Raw genomic sequence first — 18,118 nt, 5'->3', positions numbered from 1 at the left:
AGAGGAAATTAAAAAAGAAATTAAGCAATACCTACAAACAAATGAAAATACAAATACAACTTACCGGAATCTATGGGATGCAATGAAAGCCGTCCTCAGAGGAAAATTTATTGCACTGAGCTCCCACATCAGGAAAACAGAACGAATACAAATAAATAACATGATGCTACACATCAAAGAGCTAGAAAAAGAAGAGCAAGTCAAGCCCAAAGCCAAAAGAAGAGAGGAAATTATAAAAATCAGAGCAGAAATCACCACAATAGAGACTAAGAAAACAATCCAAAGAATCAATGAATCAAAAAGTTAGTTGTTTGAAAGAATAAATAAAATCGATAAGCCCCTAGCCAACCTTATTTTAAAAAGGGAAGAGCTCAAATCCATGCAATAAGAAATGAAAAAGGTGAAGTCACTACAGACTCAATAGAAATACAGAAGATCATCAACACCTATTTCAAAAACCTCTACTTTCAAAGGTTTGATAACACAGAAGAAATAGACAGATTCTTAGAAACATATGAAGTACCAAAGCTAGATCAAGAGGATGTAAAACTGCTGAATAACCCAATCTCTATTAATGAAATTGAACATGTAATTAATTCCTTACCTACAAAGAAGAGCCCAGGCCCAGACAGATTTACTGCAGAATTCTACAAGAAATACAAACAAGACCTAATACTGACACGCCTCAAACTCTTCAATGAAATTGAAAGGGAAACAATCCTTCCCAAGTCATTCCTGGAAGCAAATATTACTCTAGTACCAAAACCTGGGAAAGACCCAACCGAAAAAGAGAACTACAGACCAATCTCCCTAATGAACACAGATGCAAAAATCCTCAATAAAATATTGGCAAATAGGATGCAGCAAAAAATCAAGAAGATTATACACCATGACCAAGTGGGATTCATCCCAGGCATGCAGGGATGGTTCAACATACGTAAATCAATGAATGTAATCCACCATATCAATAAAGCCAAAAGTAAGAATCACATGATCATTTCCATAGATGCAGAAAAAGCCTTTGATAAGGTCCAACATTCGTTCATGATAAGAACTTTACAGAAAATTGGAATAGATGGTCTTTACCTCAATATAATAAAGGCTGCCTACGACAAACCAACAGCCAGTATCATACTAAATGGCCAAAAATTGAAAGCCTTTACTTTAAAATCAGGCACAAGACAAGGATGTCCTTTATTACCTCTCCTATTTAATATAGTACTGGAAATACTAGCCAGAGCAATTAGACAAGAGAGGAAAATAAAAGGGGTAAAGATAGGAAAAGAAGTTAAATTGTCATTATTTGCAGATGACATGATACTCTACATAGAAGACCCCCTAAACTCCATTGAAAGACTCTTAGATATAATAAATAAATTCAGTAATGTAGCTGGGTACAAAATCAATACTCAGAAATCAACAGCATTCTTATACACTAGCAACAAAATCACAGAGAGAGAAATAAGAGAAGCCACACTCTTCACACTAGCAACCAAAAAAATGAAATATTTAGGAATTACTCTTACAAAAGAAGTGAAAGACCTATACAGGGAAAATTATAATACACTGAAGGAAGAAATTGAAGATGATCTCAGAAAATGGAAAGACATCCCATGTTCATGGATAGGAAGAATAAACATTGTGAAAATGGCCATTCTCCCAAAACTGTTATACAGATTCAAGGCAATCCCAATAAAAATACCATCAACATACCTTATAGATCTAGAGAAATCACTTCTAAGGTTCATCTGGAACCAGAAGAGACCTAGAATATCAAAGGCAATTCTAAGCAACAAAGGCATGGCAGGAGACATCACAATCCCTGACTTGAAGTTATACTACAAAACAACAGTAGTAAAATCAACATGGTACTGGAATCAAAACAGAGCAGAGGATCAATGGAATAGATTAGAAGATAAAACTACAACTACAAACACACTCAACCACCTTATCTTCGATAAGGGAGCCAAGCAGGTTCACTGGAAAAACGACAGTCTTTTTAATAAATGGTGTTGGAAAAACTGGCTCTACATTTGCCGAAAACTAGAACTTGACCCAAGCCTATCACCATGTACTAAATTAAAAGCTAAATGGGTTAAAGATCTGAATATTAAAACAGAAACACTAAATCTATTGGAAGACAAATTAGGTAGAAACCTTGAAGACATAGGGGTAGGTAGAGAATTCATAAACAGGACTCAAACTGCATGGGAAATACTTCCCAGAATCAATAACTGGGACCACCTCTTATTAAAAAGTTTCTGTAAGTCAAAAAAAAAAAAAAATCTCCAGCATAGTGAAAAGAAAACCCACAAATTGGGAAAAGATCTTAGTGAACTCCCCCTCAGACAAAGGATTTTTGTCTAAAATATATAAAGAATTTTAAAAAAATCAGACCCCCAAAATTAAAAGACCCAATCCAAAAATGGGCATCTGAGATGAATACACACTTCTCAGAGGAAGACATACAAATGGCAAATAAATACATGAAAAAATGTTCATCATCATTGGTTATTAGGGAAATGCAAATTAAAACCACACTGAGATTCCATCTCACTCCTGAAAGGATGGCCAGGATCAAGAAAACCAACAATAATAAGTGCTGGAGAGGCTGTGGGGAAAAAGGAACTCTCCTACACTGTTGGTGGGAGTGTAGACTGGTACAACCTTTGTGGAGGTCAGTCTGGAGATTTCTCAAAAAGCTGGAGTTGGAAGTCCCATTTGTTCCAGCTATTCCACTTCTAGGTGTCTTCCCAGAAGAACTGAAAGCATCATACCAAAGTGATATATGCGCACCTATGTTTATAGCAGCACAATTTGTAATTTCCAGATCTTGGAAACAACCCCCAAATGTCCATCAATGGAGGAATGGATAAAAAAGCTGTGGTACTTCTATACAATGGAGTACTACTCAGCTATAAAGAAGGATCACATTGAGGTATTTATCAATAAATGGGCGCAGCTTGAAACCATACTCATAAGTGAACTAAATCAAACTCGCATCTGTGAACTCCGAATAATTTCCCTAGTGTAGGAAATGAATCAAATATATAAAAGTACGTGATAACCATGATTCCCCATTATATGGCCTTGAAGCTTATAAAATTTTCACTAATTAATTGTAATGGCTTTATTCTGGGCTGTTTGATATTATGGCCAGTGATGCAATGAACAGCTACTTTGAAGAAAATAAGACATAATAACAGCTAGTGCTGATTTAATACCTTCTTGTCTTAAAGCTGCACCAAACTATGGTTCTTCTGTCTCCATTGATCTTATCATGTTGTAACTTGCTGGATTTTATTGTATGTGGTAGTACAAACAAAAATTGTTATAGGCAAGGAGATAATATAGAAACCATTGATCATTTTTTCTGTTAGCTGGTTCTAAATACTCTACAATGCTTTCATCCACTTGAATGGTGTTACACAGTCATGATATGTTTGATGCTATAGCATATGAAGTTATATTCAAATATTTCAAAGAAAAAGACACTATGGTAACTACTATTAAGTCGGGTTATTTGGTGATGAAGCACTAGGTTGCTGAAAGTGTCATGCTTTAACCTGTATTGTTATGTTGTTATGCCCCCTTTTATCTCATCCTCTCCCTTATTCATTAAAAAATTACTTAATTTTAAAAAAAATCAACCAATAAAAAATGCTGCTGTGTCTGTAGGGAAAAAGAAACCCTTTACAACTGTTGGTTAGAGAGTAGACTAATACAAACACTGTGGAAATCAGTGTGGAGATTCCTCAAAAAATTAGGATTAGAGGTCTCATTCAACCCAGGTATCCCACTTCTGTGTATCTTCCCAGAAGGATTCAAAAACATCACACCACAGTGACATATGTGCAACCATAAGGTTCAAAATATACAATAGTCACTGTGAAATGGGAGGAAACTGTTCAATAAAAAGAAGAAACTAAGATAGGGGAAAAGAGAAAGGATAGAAGGGAAAAGAAAAAAATGCAAGTTAGTTATACCATTAGTGTCACTTAGTTCACTGAATAGGAAAGGTTGTGCTAATATTGATTGAAGAAATTTTTATGCCCATATTTTGTACTTGAGTGACTAAAGATAATGATGTGTAATTTATCAACAATTGTTACTTTTTCATTATTTTGTTGTGAAAATTTGTTTTACCTTTTCTTCTTAATATTAACAGATAAGGTGGCTGGGGGTTTAGCTCAGCGGCATAAGCGCCTGCCTTGCAAGCAGGCAGTCCTGAGTTCGATCCCCGGTACCGATAAAAAGGAAAAAGACAAAAAAAAAAAAAAAAAAAAAAAAAAATATTAACAGATAAAGTAAATTTTTTAAAAAAAAGTGCTTACCAGCTTCTCAATACTAATAGAACAAAATCTCAAATCCTCTAGCGTGACACACCACCTACTTGTGATTTATCCTTCCTTTGCCTTTACAAAATTCTCTCACTTGCTATTTCCCTTTTAGAGTCTTTGAAACACTTTCTCTTAACCTAACCTGACATTCTCCCCCCCCCCACCGCCCTCTCTCTGTCTGGCTATCAAAAATTTTTTTAAGTTAATAGATGCACAGAAGTCAAAATTCAAACAGCATGGCAAAATAAAAAGTAAAACTTCTCAAGCTTTTTAGGTCCTATTCTTAGCCAAAGTTAACCAAACCTACTTATCTGATTTAGACCCCAACTATTCTCTTCCCCTTCCTCCACAAGAATCCAGTTATACAGGTTTTCCTTAGTATTCATAAAACACATGTAGTCTCACTCTAGGACATTGCCCTTATTAGTAGCTCTGTCTGTAATGCTTTACTAATAGTTAACTTCTTTTCTCAGGTCTTTTACGGCTCTATTTAATTATTGCCTTCTCAGTGAAACCTTCCTTGACTTATCTTTTGTAAGTTTGCAATTTTCTTATTTTATTAATTAGTATTTGTTATGGATTTTTATCTTGATGTCTCCCCAAAGCCTCATGTGTTCATAGGTGGGGATTTGTGGACATGACTGCATCATGGGTGTGTGATGTTGGATTAGCACACTTACTAGTTTAGCATAGTTCTGCATATAGATGATGAATTTACTGAAGAGGAAAGACCCACCTTGAGTGTGGGTGGCACCAACCAATAGAATAGATGGAATAAAAAGGGAATGAAAGAAGGCTGCTACTTTCTGCCTGGTATGCCATAGCCCTCTCCTGCCCCTCTCACGTACTGCCTTGCCTTGGAACCAGTCAACTATGTGCTGAAACCTCTGCAAATTCTGAACTAAAATAAACCTTTCCTCCTTTAACGCATTTGTCCCAGCAACAAGAAGTAGCTAAGACAGCATTTATCACTATATACTATATCAGACTGATTTGTTTATTTTTTGTCTCTCTTCCTAGAATGTAAGTTCCCTGTTGGTCATGATGCTTCTCCATGTCTAGCTCAGTAGTACATAACTGAATGAACACCTACTATATCATGGGTTTCCAGTAAACTATTCATTGAATGAATTTCAATAAGTGATAACCATAAATTCTCTTGTACACTTCAAACTTCTTAGATTCTATTCTGACTTTTTTGCTAAAATAGAATTTTGTAGTTGATATATGCTGTTTTATTAGTACAAGTTTGATAGTACATAAAGATTACATTTATCATAGGGAGTTGGTACATGCAGTAAGGCATCATAATTCTTTTTCTATCCTTTTCATACCTCTCTGTTTCTTGTACCTCTTGATTCTCTTTCTGTTTGTAAGAGCTCTATTTTCATTTTCTATTCAGTTTTAATTTTCATACATTTTCACTTTGCTCCTACTCCTCTCACACCATTTCTTTTCCCTTCTCATTTGAAAAATACATTCCTGTTTCCCAAAGTCTTTTATTTTGTTGTCTTTAGGACGATATATGGTCTTTCACTTCTTGTACTGCTGCTCCCTTGATTTAATATGAATTTTGTCCCCATTGATCATGCTCACTCTTCTACTCAAAGCTTAATTTCCATCATCCTTTTACTTTTCTTCTAGTTTTAAAGATTAGGGACTCAACAACCCAGGGCCTCTGCACTGAGCTCTCTCTCCAGCTCATTATTTTTTATTATTATGAGACAGGTCTCAATAGATCATTAATTTTTCCAGGCTGGACCCAAACTTTCAATTCTCCTGCCTCGGCATACAAGAGTGCTGGAATTACAAGCATGTACGACCATACCTGGTTTTTTACATACCATCTTTTGGTGAAATCTTTTCTGCTCCTTTAGAGCTAAATTAGGTGCTCCTCTTCCATTTACTCATAGCCTCACTGCCATTGTATTCATCACCCTGTGTAATTATTTATTTACGTAGCTACTGCCCCTATTAAACTTATAAGTATCCTGAAAGAGTGAGAATTAATGATGGCAGCATCTCTGACATTTAATAGGGGCATCTGTAATGAGACAGGCCTGGATTTGAGTCCAGACTGGCCACTTCCTAGTTGTGTGATCTTAGGCCATGACTTTACAGTCTGAACCTGTTTTACACTCTTTGCTTCGGGCACTGTGTTATTTACCATATGGAGGTCTGTTGAAGAAACAATAAAATAACTATATGCATAAAGTGCTGTGACAAATGTGTTGACTCCTAATTGTCTTTCATAGGGGAAGTGCAATAATCATTAAGAGCTTCATTTTCAGAATTAACAGAGGTCGACAAATGTTAAAGTACATTCTCCAAAGTTATTCATCATGATGTTGTTTGACAGTACAAAATTGAAAACTACTCACATGTTCTTTGACAATAGAATGAGCAAATAAACTATAGTACATCCATGTAATGAAAATAGTATATTTTAGGTGAAAAGTATCTATACTGATATGCAGAAATGCCCAAGAAGTACTATTGAGTGAAAAAAAGTTGTAAACCAGCATGTAGAGCATAAATTATGATGTGTATCTCATTGTGTATGTGTTACCCTGAAGAATATTAATAAAAACATTTCTAGAAGAGTGGAAGTGACAGCTCATTTGTACATTAGGCAGAATCCTCCAGAGTCCAGCTTTGGTTGTAGCATGTTAAAAAGTACTTACATAAGTGGCAAGTTGGAATCTGACCAGAGAGAAATAAGCAGGCTAGGATAAAGTAGATTGTAAGTCAGAGATATATTTAAAAGAACTGGTAAAAGAGAGGATAGAAATCCCAAGAAAACTGAATTTGATTTAAGTAAAAGACACTTTGCATGTCCAGCTTTTCTGTGATTAAGTAGGCTATTTTTGAATTGTGAACTCATCACTGGAATTGTATAAGGAGAGGATCAGGGAATCAGTTGGATGATGTCTGAATCATTCCCTTTCTAGATTTTGAGACTTAGATTTGATAATTGTGAACTTGCTCTGTCTGCTTGGGCTGATAGGAAAGGCAAGGGCAGGGGTCCCAGGGAATAAAGTAGAGTGGTATTTGTAATGAATTTCAGCAAAGGCCACAATCAGCCTGGTTGCCCACCTCCAGTCCCTCGAAATGATCTCCCCACCTTCCTGCCCCACTAGCTCCTCTCCTTATCCTCGGCTCTAAATTGTGGAAATGGCAAAGCTTATAGCACAGCTTGAAATGCCTCCTCTTCTTCTCCTTTTTGGTTGAATTTCAACTGGTTTTAAATTAAGATGAATAGTTAGGTCATTGCCTAGGTGATATGATTATAAGAGCACTAGACTTATACTTCCCCAAGGTCTGATTTTTCATTAGTGATTTGCCCTTGAATCTTGAATGCTTTTCAGAATTTCTTTGTAAAATGCCAATAATTCTGAGAAAGGCACCACCTTAAATTGCCATGAAAAGTCCTTCCTGGAAGGAAGGACTGCATTCTTCAGGGGGCTACTTCTGAGTATCTAGAGAGCAAGTTTTGTAAGCTGTAAGACTATGTAAGGCAGGAGAGGGAAGAGGCCTTTAGAGAAGATATTTTTTTAACCAGAGGCTTGAATACTATGTGGTTAAAGTCTAGAACAGATAGACTCAATATTTATGAGGCCTAACCTGCACATTAGAGTCACCCAGTAAGTTTTTAAAAAAAACTGGTACCAAACTTCATTCAAGTCAGACTGTTCTGATTTAACCAGTCTGAGGTGGAGTCTGTGAATGATTATTTTTGTAAAACTATCAAAGCGATTCTAATGTGTCACAAGGGCTATGAGAAACTAAACCAAGAGTGACCCTGTGAGATGTAATATAGCCAGAGGGAGAAGAAACAGAGAGTGTGTTAGTTTCCTGGTCCCCTGAAGTGCAGGATCCATGGATAAGGGATGTAACTACTCTACTGCTCCCCAGCTATGACCCCATGCTTTAAGTGTGATTGGTAGCTGGAGAATTATTTAGTTGACTAGGGTGATCTAGCTTCTGATTTGTCTGGGAATTTCCTGCTTTAAAACTCCAAGTCCATATAGATCATTTTTTCATGCCTAAATTTTGTAATCTGAAAAACTACTTCTAAGATAACAATATGAAATATATTAACTAGTGTTAATTTCCTACTATTTTTTGAAATTCTGTATCATTTCTAAGCTTTTTTGGTATATATATATATATATATATATATATATATATATATATATATTCGAAGTCCCATTCTCAAGCAGAATAGAAATTTAGGTCAGCCTACAACAGGGTGAACGCAAGTATTTAAACTTTCAATTGTCTGAGTACTGATTAGGATCTTCTCTCTTTTTCTCTCTTTCAATTTTCTCTTCTGATAAATGGATATAGTCTTTAAACATTCATTGAGACTCTCACTGGCTGCAATAAAAAGAAATAGAGTTAGTGAGAGAGCTCAGTGATCTGTAAAGCACTGACTACATTTCTGAATGGAATGCTATAAATAATAAACCATACTTGCCAGGCTGGAACATCACAGATGCTTGCCAGTAAATCTGCAATGTCTATGGTAGTAGCAAACTGGATCTTGTTTAACCTTGTCTTCTCCCTATGAGTTACTTTACTTCTTTCTCCAATATTTAAAAATATACTAGGATATTGGGATTTGGGTGCATGGCTCAGTGATAGAGTGCTTGGCTGTCACATGCAAGGGCCCGGATACTACCTATAGCAAAATAAAAAATAAAGAAATAAGCAGATGTAAAAAATCATATGACATCAGAGCTCAAAGGAACTATTGACAACTGTCAATCTATCTCACATTCAAATATATGGATGAATGGGACATCTAGGCAAAATAACTGACCTGAGGTCACATAGTTCATCAGCAGTAGACCTAGGGTTCAATCTCAGCATGCCCTGTTGAGTTTGATAATTTGTAGCTACTTTACCCTAGAATTGTGTGTAGCTAACCAAGTACCTCTCCAACTCCCAGAAGCTAATATGCCCTTTGGAGAATACCACTTCTCACAGAAACACACTTGGATAAGAAAGAGGAAGGGCACTGTGAAAGTTTCAGGACATGGAAATGGAATTTAGCCTGGCAAAGCAACTGTGGTGAAGAAGGACTTCTCAGATGAGATGATCTGAAACTAAAAGAAAAGCAATAGTTCCAGAGTAACACATTCTGGACAGTGGGAACAACACTTTTAATAGTCTAGAGGAGGCAAAAAATGGCATTTTTCGTCCAACCCAGGAGTTCATATGACTGGAAAACAAGGCATGGATAGCCATGTAGGAGATGACATTGATCATATTTGCTCTGTTAAGGAGTTTGGACTTTAGCCACTGGAAGATTTAGAATTAGGTATCAGACCACCATTGGAAGGCTTTAAATTAAGATCACATACTTAATGGTCTTTAACCACTGGTAACTCTAGGGCAAACAAAAAGTTGAACAAAAACAATGGTAAAGTAACAGATTTACTCTCAATCTCAGAAAAAGACTAATACTCTCTCCTAGTCCCAACTCCTAGTATTGTAGCTGAAGACTAGTCCTGACTCATCCCTGGGATACTGGGTTGGGAGGAAGTCCAGCCCTACCCTCACCTGTGGCTGACTCTTATAGTTAGACTCTGGACCAAGGCTGACAGGCCCTCAAACCATTTTTCCTTGAATGTCCTTCACAGGCTGCTCTAAGTAAGCATATGAGGACTCCTATTGCCCTGGCAAGTACTAACCTCCCAATATTTCTGCTTTGTTTTTGTTCTCCTCTGCATCATTAGAATTTTCTTCATCTATCCTACTGGCTCTGTGTAATGACTCTTCCTCCTTTTAGGTTCCCATAAAGCAAAATTGTCCTTCTCTCTACCCCATTGAATTTCCCTGAATCATGATTGTGGGAGAGTTAAGTGTCCAAAGAATTATGGAAGCAGAGAAAAGAAAGAAATTCTGTGGAGTATGGGACTGAGGGTGGAACAACTTCACAGAGAAAATGGAATTTGACTTGGATTGTGATAGGTCAGGTAGAAAAGGATTGTAGAGTTAAAGGGTGAGTCCCAGATAGCCACATGGTGGGTCTAGGAGGTTCTGAACTCAATTCAGCCAGAATTAAGGCCCTGGAATCATACACCGGGGATGTGCTCCAGCTAACTGCCCAATCCAGAGGCTCTGAACTCCTCACAGCCAGACACAAGGCCCTGAGAGCACCACACTCCCAGGGCATGTTCTGCCCAGCCACCTGGGTCCCAGAGGTTCTTATTCCACCCAGCTAGGCATAAGGCCCTGGCAACACACTCTAGGGGTGCAACCTCATTAGCTGCATGGAGGATCTGAGTTCTGCCCAGCCCATTGTCTTAGCACAATGGTTCAGGCCAATGCCTGACCAGACTCTCAGGTCACAGAGATACTGAGGCCAGCTCAGCCCATAGCCCCAGAGCCACCCATCAAGGAATGACCAGTCTAACTGACAGGACTTGGAGCATTTGAGCCACCCCCCCCCCAGAGCACAAGGCCTCAGCACCATGGTTCAGGGTGCAACACAGCTAGCCACTCAATGGGTCATGGAGGTTCCAAACTCTGCCCAGCCAGGTGCAAGGCTGTAGCAAAACACACCAGGGGTGGATCACTGCTAGCCACCTGGGATACAGAGGTTCAGAAGTCCACTCAGCCAGGCACCAGAATCCAGAGGCACATACTGGGAGGGCATCCCTGCTAACCACCTGGGCGCCAGGAGTTCTGAACTCCCCCCAGCCACATTCTAGGCCCTGGCAACACACCAGGGACATATCCTTGCTAGGTGCATGAAGGAACCAAACTCTGTGCAGCCCAGCATCCCAGATCAACCTAGCACAGTACACCAGAGGAATGCCTACCCAGCCTCACAGGTCACAGAGTACCAGGCTCTGGCAACATAGTTTGGGAATGTGCCCTGACTAACCATGATGATAACAGAGGACTGAAGCTCTGCCCAGTGCAGTATTCCAGCGCAATCCATCAAAAGGATACCTGGCCAACCACAGAGATCCCAGAGGAAAATGACAAAATGAAAGAGCAAGACACATTCTCTGTCCTCCAGCCCACCAAGAACAAGCCCAAGAGACACTGAAATGGAAGACACTGGAAACTTCACAACTGAACTTTTTGAAATGATAGGAATTTAAGTAAAGAAACAACTCCATGAAGCTATAGAGGAAATCAGATCAGAAATAATCATTCAGGTAAAAAAGAAGTGACAAATATTATTGAAGAAATGCTGTGTGTAGCTAAAAGAAGATCTAGATAAAAAATAGAGGAACCTAAGAAAATGACAGAAACCTTGAATGAAAAATATGTCAGAATTAGAATGCATGAATCATTTTCAAAGGGATATTCAAGATATTAAAATTCCATTGAAAGCTGGCAAAACTGCCTGAATGAAGCTGAAGATAGACTCTCAGGCCTTGAAGACAGGATGAAAGTTTACAACCATGAAAGCAAAGATCTCTTAAAAATAGCAAGAGACCAGAAAACAATTTGACAGCTGCAAGATGAAGCAAAGAGAAATAATACAAGATTCATAGATGTCAATGAAAAACTAGGGATGAGCATAAATGACATATGAAGACTATTTACAGAAATAATAGAAAATTTTCTAAACCTGGAAATATCTGATAAACAGATAAGTGAGGCATACAGAAACCCAGTTAACCATAACCAAAACAAATCTTCACCCAGACATAAAATAATTGAGTTATCAGAAATTCAGCACAAGAATAGAATACTAAAATCTATCAGAGAAAAGAAACAAATCAAGTATGAAGGAAAGCCTGTCAGAATCACAGCACATTTCTCAACACAAGCCTTCAAGTCAAGAAGAGCTTAGGGTGAAGTACTTCAGGTCTTGAAATAAAACAACTTTCACCCCAGTTTAATGTACCTTGCAAAAGTACCTTTGAAAATTGATGGAGAAACGAGATACTTCCCTGACAAAGAACAAATAAAGAAATTTATGATCACCAAACCAACACTGCAAAGAGTACAGAAAGACATTCTAGAAAGAGTACTGAAAGACACACTAGAAAGAGACAAAGAACAACAGTACAAAGAAACCACTAAGCAGAGCAAACAGTTAAACAGGAAAAGTAGGAAACCAACAACAGAATGGTAACATGATAGGAATAAGTCAGTACATATAAGTTATTTCCATCAATGTTAATGCCATCAACTCACCAAGAAAAAGAAACAGACTGGCAGAGTGGATTAAGAAACAAAATCCAACAGTACTATGTATACAAGAAACACATTTAATTCAAAATGAAATTCAGAGAAAAAATTCAAAGAGTGGAAAACCATACTCCATGCAACAGGAACCCAGAAAAGATCAGGGGTGGTTATTCTGTTTGCAGACAATGTGAACTTCAAACCAAGAATGATCAAAATAGATAAAGAAGGTCATTACATACTTGTTAGGGGAAAACTTAAAAAGGAAGAGATTACAATCATAAATATATATGCACCAAATATGAAAGCACCCAACTATGTAAGACAAATCTTGATAGACCTGAAAATTTCAATGAGCAATAATACAGTTAAAACAGAGGAACTTACCATCCCATTGTCACAAAGAGACTGATCAACTAAACAAAAAATCAGCAAATAAATAACATAATTGAATCAAACTTATGAACAAATGGACTTAGAGGTGTGTACCAGGTGTTCCACTCAACAACATCAGAATATACATTTTTCTTAGCTGCACATGTGTCATTCTCTAAAATAGATCATATACTAGCCCACAGAGCATGCTTAAGTAAATACAAAGGAATTGAAATAATTCCGTGCATATTATCTGACCATAGTGTAATAATATTGGAAATTAATGACTAAAACCCCACAAGAACCCCATAAACACCTGGAAATTAAATCCCCTAAACAACTAATGAATCACAGAAGAAATAAAACACAAAATTAAAAAATATCTACGGGGCTGGGGATTTAGCTCAGGGGCTGGGGATTTAGCTCAGCAGCATAAGCGCCTGCATTGCAAGCAGGCAGTTGTGAGTTCGATCCCCGGTACCGATAAAAAGGAAAAAAGACAAAAAAAAATCTACAATTGAATGAAAATGCAAATACAAATTACTAGAACCTGTGGGGAGCCACAAAAGCAGTCCTCAGAGGGAAATTTATAGCACTTAATTCCCATCAGGAAAATAGAATGAACACAAATAAACAACCTTATGCTGAACCTCAAACTTCTAGAAAAAGAAGAGCGAGTCAAACCCAAAGCCCAAAAAAGGAAGGAAGTCATAAAATCAGAGCAGAAATTAATGCAATTGAAAGTAAGAAATCAACACAAAGAATTAATGAATTAAAGAGTTGGTTCTTTGAAAGAATAAATAAAATTGATAAACCCCTCTCCAACTTCATCAAACAGGAGAAAGAAAAAACTCAAATCTATGCAATAAGAAGTGAAAAGTGTGAAACTACTACAGACACTGTGGAAATGCAGAAGATCACCAATATTTACTTCAAAAATCTTTAATTTCATAGTTCAGTAACACAGAAGAAATGGACAGATTCCTAGAAACATATGAGTTACCAAAACTGAATCAAGAAGATGTAAAACTTCTGAATAACCCAATTTCAGTTAATAAAATTGAAAATGTAAGTAGAATATTACCATCAAAGAAAAGTCTAAGTCCTGATAGATTCACTGCTGAATTCTACAAGAAATTTGGGGAAGACTTAATGCCAACACTCTTCAAACTCTTCAATGAAATTAAAATGGAAGCAAATCTCCCTAACTCATTCCTGGAAACAAATATTACTCTAATATCAAAAACTGGAGAAACACCAGCCAAAAAAGAAAATTACAGGCCAATCTCTCTAATGAACACAGATGCAAAAATCCTTAATAAAATATTGGCAAATAGAATGCAGCAAGTCATCAAGAAAATCATACATGATCAAGTTGGACTCATCCCAGGAATGCAGGAGTGGTCCAACATACACAAATCAATAAAGCTAATACATCATATCAACAGAGACAAGGATAAGAATCACATGATCATCTCAATAGATGCAGAAAAACCTGTGAACAAAATCCAACACTCATTCAGGATTAAAAAGAACCCTATAGAAAATCAGAAAAAATAGCCTGTACCTCAATGTGATAAAACCCACAAATGATAAATCAACAACCAACATCTTATTAAATGAACAAAAATTGAAAACTTTCAACCTAAAATCAGGAACAAGACAAGGATGTCGATTATCACCACCCCTATTCAAAGTAGTTCTGGATGTAATATCCTGAGAAACTAGATAAGAGAGTGAAATAAAAAGAATAAGAATAAGAAGGGAAGAAGTTATATTATCATTATTTATAGATGACATGAAATTCAAATTCTAGATGTAATATCCAAATTTAGCAGTGTAGATGGATACAAGGTAAAGACTTAAAAATCAATAGCATTCTTGTATTCAAAATCAAACTCACTGAGAGATGAGTGAAACCACACTCTTCAATATAGCACCTCCCCAAAAATGAAATACTTAGGAACAATTTAACAGAGGAAGTAAAAGATCTAAGCATTAAAAATTACATTACTCTGAAAAAGGAAATCGAAGAGGATTTCAGAAAATGCAAAGACATTCCCTGTTCATGGATAGAAAGAACAAACATTGTGAAAATGGCCATTCACCCAAAATTGTTATACAGATATAATGCCAGATATCATGTCAAATTGTCATTTGCATACTTCACAGATCTGGGGAAATTGTCCCTAAAATTCAGAAACCAGACAAGATCATATAGAAAAGGCAATTTTGGACAACAAAGGTAATGCACAAAGTATCACAATCGCAAACTTGAAATTTTGTTATAAACTTACTGTAATAAAAGAAGCATGCTCCTGGAATAAAATCAGACGTGAAGATCAATGGAATAGATTAGAAGATACAACCACACTACAAACACACTCAGCCACCTCATCTTTTATAAAGAAGCCAAATGTACTCTGGAAGAAAGGTAGCCTTTTCAATAAGTGGTGCTGAAAAAGCTGGCTTTCCATATGCTGAAAACTAAAGTTAGATCCATATCTAACACTGTACACTAAACTAAATCAAAATGGATCAAAAATCTAAATATTAAAACAGAAACATTAAATCTGCTGGAAGACAATGTAGATAGAAAGCTTGCTGACATAAGGGTAGGTGGAGAGTTCATGAACAAAAATCAAACTGCATGGGAAATATTTCCTAGAATCAACAACTGGGATCTCATGTTATTAAGAAGTTTTGCATGTGAGAAGAAATCTCCAAGACAGTGGAAGAAAACTCACAAATTGGGAAAATATCTTGACCAACTGTCCCTCAAACAAAAGGCTTCTCTATCTAGAACTTATAGAGAATTTTTTAAAAAATCACGCCAACAAAATTCAAGTGGTGTTATAATTTGTGTCTGGATGTCCCCCCAAAGCCTCATACAGTCACGGGGGCAGGCTTCTAAAATTTCTGATTGATTCATGGCCCGATGCTGGGATTATGAGTGTGAGTACTACCCTCACCCTAGTGTGGATATAACCTACATGCAATATAAGGGACAGAGTCTTCTTTCTGTGCTCCTCTCTTATGCCTCCTTTGCTCTTGTGGCTTTTGGTATCTGCTGCCACCATGAGCTGTTGTTCCTGTACTGCAGCATACTTATCTTGGAGTCAGCTGATTATGGATTCAAACATCCATAAACAATGAGCTAAATAAACCTTTCCTTCCTTAATTTTGGGTGTCAGGTATTTTGTCTCAGCAGTGAAAGAAAAGTAACCATGACAGTTGGTAACAACCCACAGGTAGGCCATTTGTACCTAGCATGATGCTGTTGATTCAGTTCAACTGGTTGTTACAGGTTGACCACCAATTGTCAATTCTCTCTCTGTCTTCTCTCTCTCTCTCTCTCAGCCTCTGTCTGTCTGTCTGTCTGTCTGTCTGTCTGTCTCACTCATCATAAGGAATTGGTACCTGTACATAATATATCTTGATTCTTCTTTTTATCTTCAATCTCCTACCCTCCATTCAGCCTCTCTTCGTAGTTACAAAAGCTTTGTTACCATTACCATTTTTCCTTCTATTCCTTATTTTTCTTTCCCTTTCCTTCCTTTCCTCTTCCCCTCTAATTCCCCTTCCCATTTGAATGTTTTCTTCCCTCCTCTCAAAATCTATTATATATTTTAGTCCTTATTAACGCTCTTAGTTCCTCACACCACACAACAATGCAATATTTACACAGGTGTGTCCGATTTATTTCACTTATGAGTATGGTTTTGACTTCAGAGGGAGAGAACCAGGGACCTCACCTGGAAAGTAATGGCATGCTCCAGCTGCTCCCAGAGTGGGTGCAGTCATGCCCAAACTTCTCTTGGCAAGTCAGTACCATTCCCAGACTGTATGAGGGGAGAGATCCAGGCCTCACCAAGAAACAATGCAGGCAAAAAAAACATCATTTTCACTACACTGTTTTGAGGGGGTTGAGTTTTATTCTCTTTTGTTTTGTTTGATTATGGTAAATCTGATGGCAGGAGAAGCTATTTAAAAGAAAGCAAGACATATTATGGTAGCAATTTTTGATTTACTAATGGCTTGTTTTGAAGTCCTTTATTGCATTAACTGTTTTGGCTTTATTGTTTCTATTATCTGCAGCTGAAATTATCTGCACCTATTTTGAAGACAACAAAAGGCATTAATGGTAAGTATAGTTGGTTGAAGCCCTGTATCACTTATACTGGTTTATTTTTGGTTGGTTTATTCTGTTTTATTTTCCTTGGTTTATTCTTTTTAAAATAAAAAAGGGTATGGCTTTGAGGTGCATCCATTTACCTAGAAATGTCTCAAGCTTATCCTCTTTATGATTGATATATATTCTTAAAACCCACATCTTCTTTATGCATTCATCCACTGATGAGCATTTGGGCTAGTTTTAAGATTTAGCTATTACAAACTGTGCTGCTATAAACATGGGTATGCATGTGTTGCTATGGTATGATGCTTTTAGTTCTTTTGGGAAAATATCACGTAGTGGAATAGCTGGGTCAGACTGAACCTCTAGTTTCAATTTATTTGAGGAGTCTTCACACTGCTTTTCACTGTGGTTGAACTAGTCTACACTTTCACTAGCAATGGAGAGGGGTTCATTTTCCCTCACAGTCTCACCAGCATTTGTTATCGCTGGATTTCTTTTTTTTTTTAATTTTATTTAAAAGGAACAAGAGAAAAAACAAAACAAAACAAAGCAGTGTAAGGGTACAAGTAATACAGAACTACAAAAAAAAAAAAAAAAAAACAGTAAGAAATCACCAGTTAATAGATTACATATTATCATCTTAGAGATAGTTGCTCAAATCACAGTATCAAAGCATACAAAGTGGACATTCAAACAGTGAGACTGCAAACAGTTGTGTTCAATGATCCAACCAAAAACATTAATATGGTCAGCCATTTAACATCCCTAAACACACTTGCTGTTGTATCCTTTAGAGCTCTTTTTTACAACAAAATTTACACATTTTGGGTTTTATTAGTCCTTAGTTCTTATTACTTTTTTTGGGAGAGAATAAAGCCAAATTTGGCAAAACAAAGCTGTCAGTCAAAACCAAGGATAGACATAGCACATGATGTAAAACAGAGTACAAGGTTATCAACGTATCGCTGGATTTCTTGATGATAGCCATTCTTTCTGTAGTGGAATGAATCTCACTGCTTTTTTTTCAGTTTGCATCTCTTGAATGACTAGTGATGTTCAACATTTTATATATATATGTATTTGTCATTTTTACTTTTTATCTGAA

General features: G+C 36.8%; 1 long non-coding RNA gene across 1 annotated transcript in view; it reads left to right on the top strand.

Moving 5' to 3' along the window:
• LOC134475448 (uncharacterized) overlaps positions 1-17,013 on the top strand; it is a 181,261-nt gene extending 164,248 nt beyond the window's left edge. Inside the window, exon 3 of the long non-coding RNA XR_010046575.1 lies at positions 16,974-17,013. This is a non-coding gene — a long non-coding RNA (uncharacterized LOC134475448). The remainder of the gene's footprint in view (positions 1-16,973) is intronic.
• The last annotated feature ends 1,105 nt before the right edge of the window (positions 17,014-18,118 follow it).

The sequence above is a fragment of the Cavia porcellus genome, unplaced genomic scaffold, assembly GCF_034190915.1.
Source record: "Cavia porcellus strain 051 isolate PalLab524CR breed Dunkin Hartley unplaced genomic scaffold, mCavPor4.1 scaffold_3, whole genome shotgun sequence".
NCBI classification, from domain to species: Eukaryota; Metazoa; Chordata; class Mammalia; order Rodentia; family Caviidae; genus Cavia; species Cavia porcellus.
Note: the sequence above shows the minus strand (reverse complement) of the source record. Positions and strands in the feature narration are given on the sequence as shown.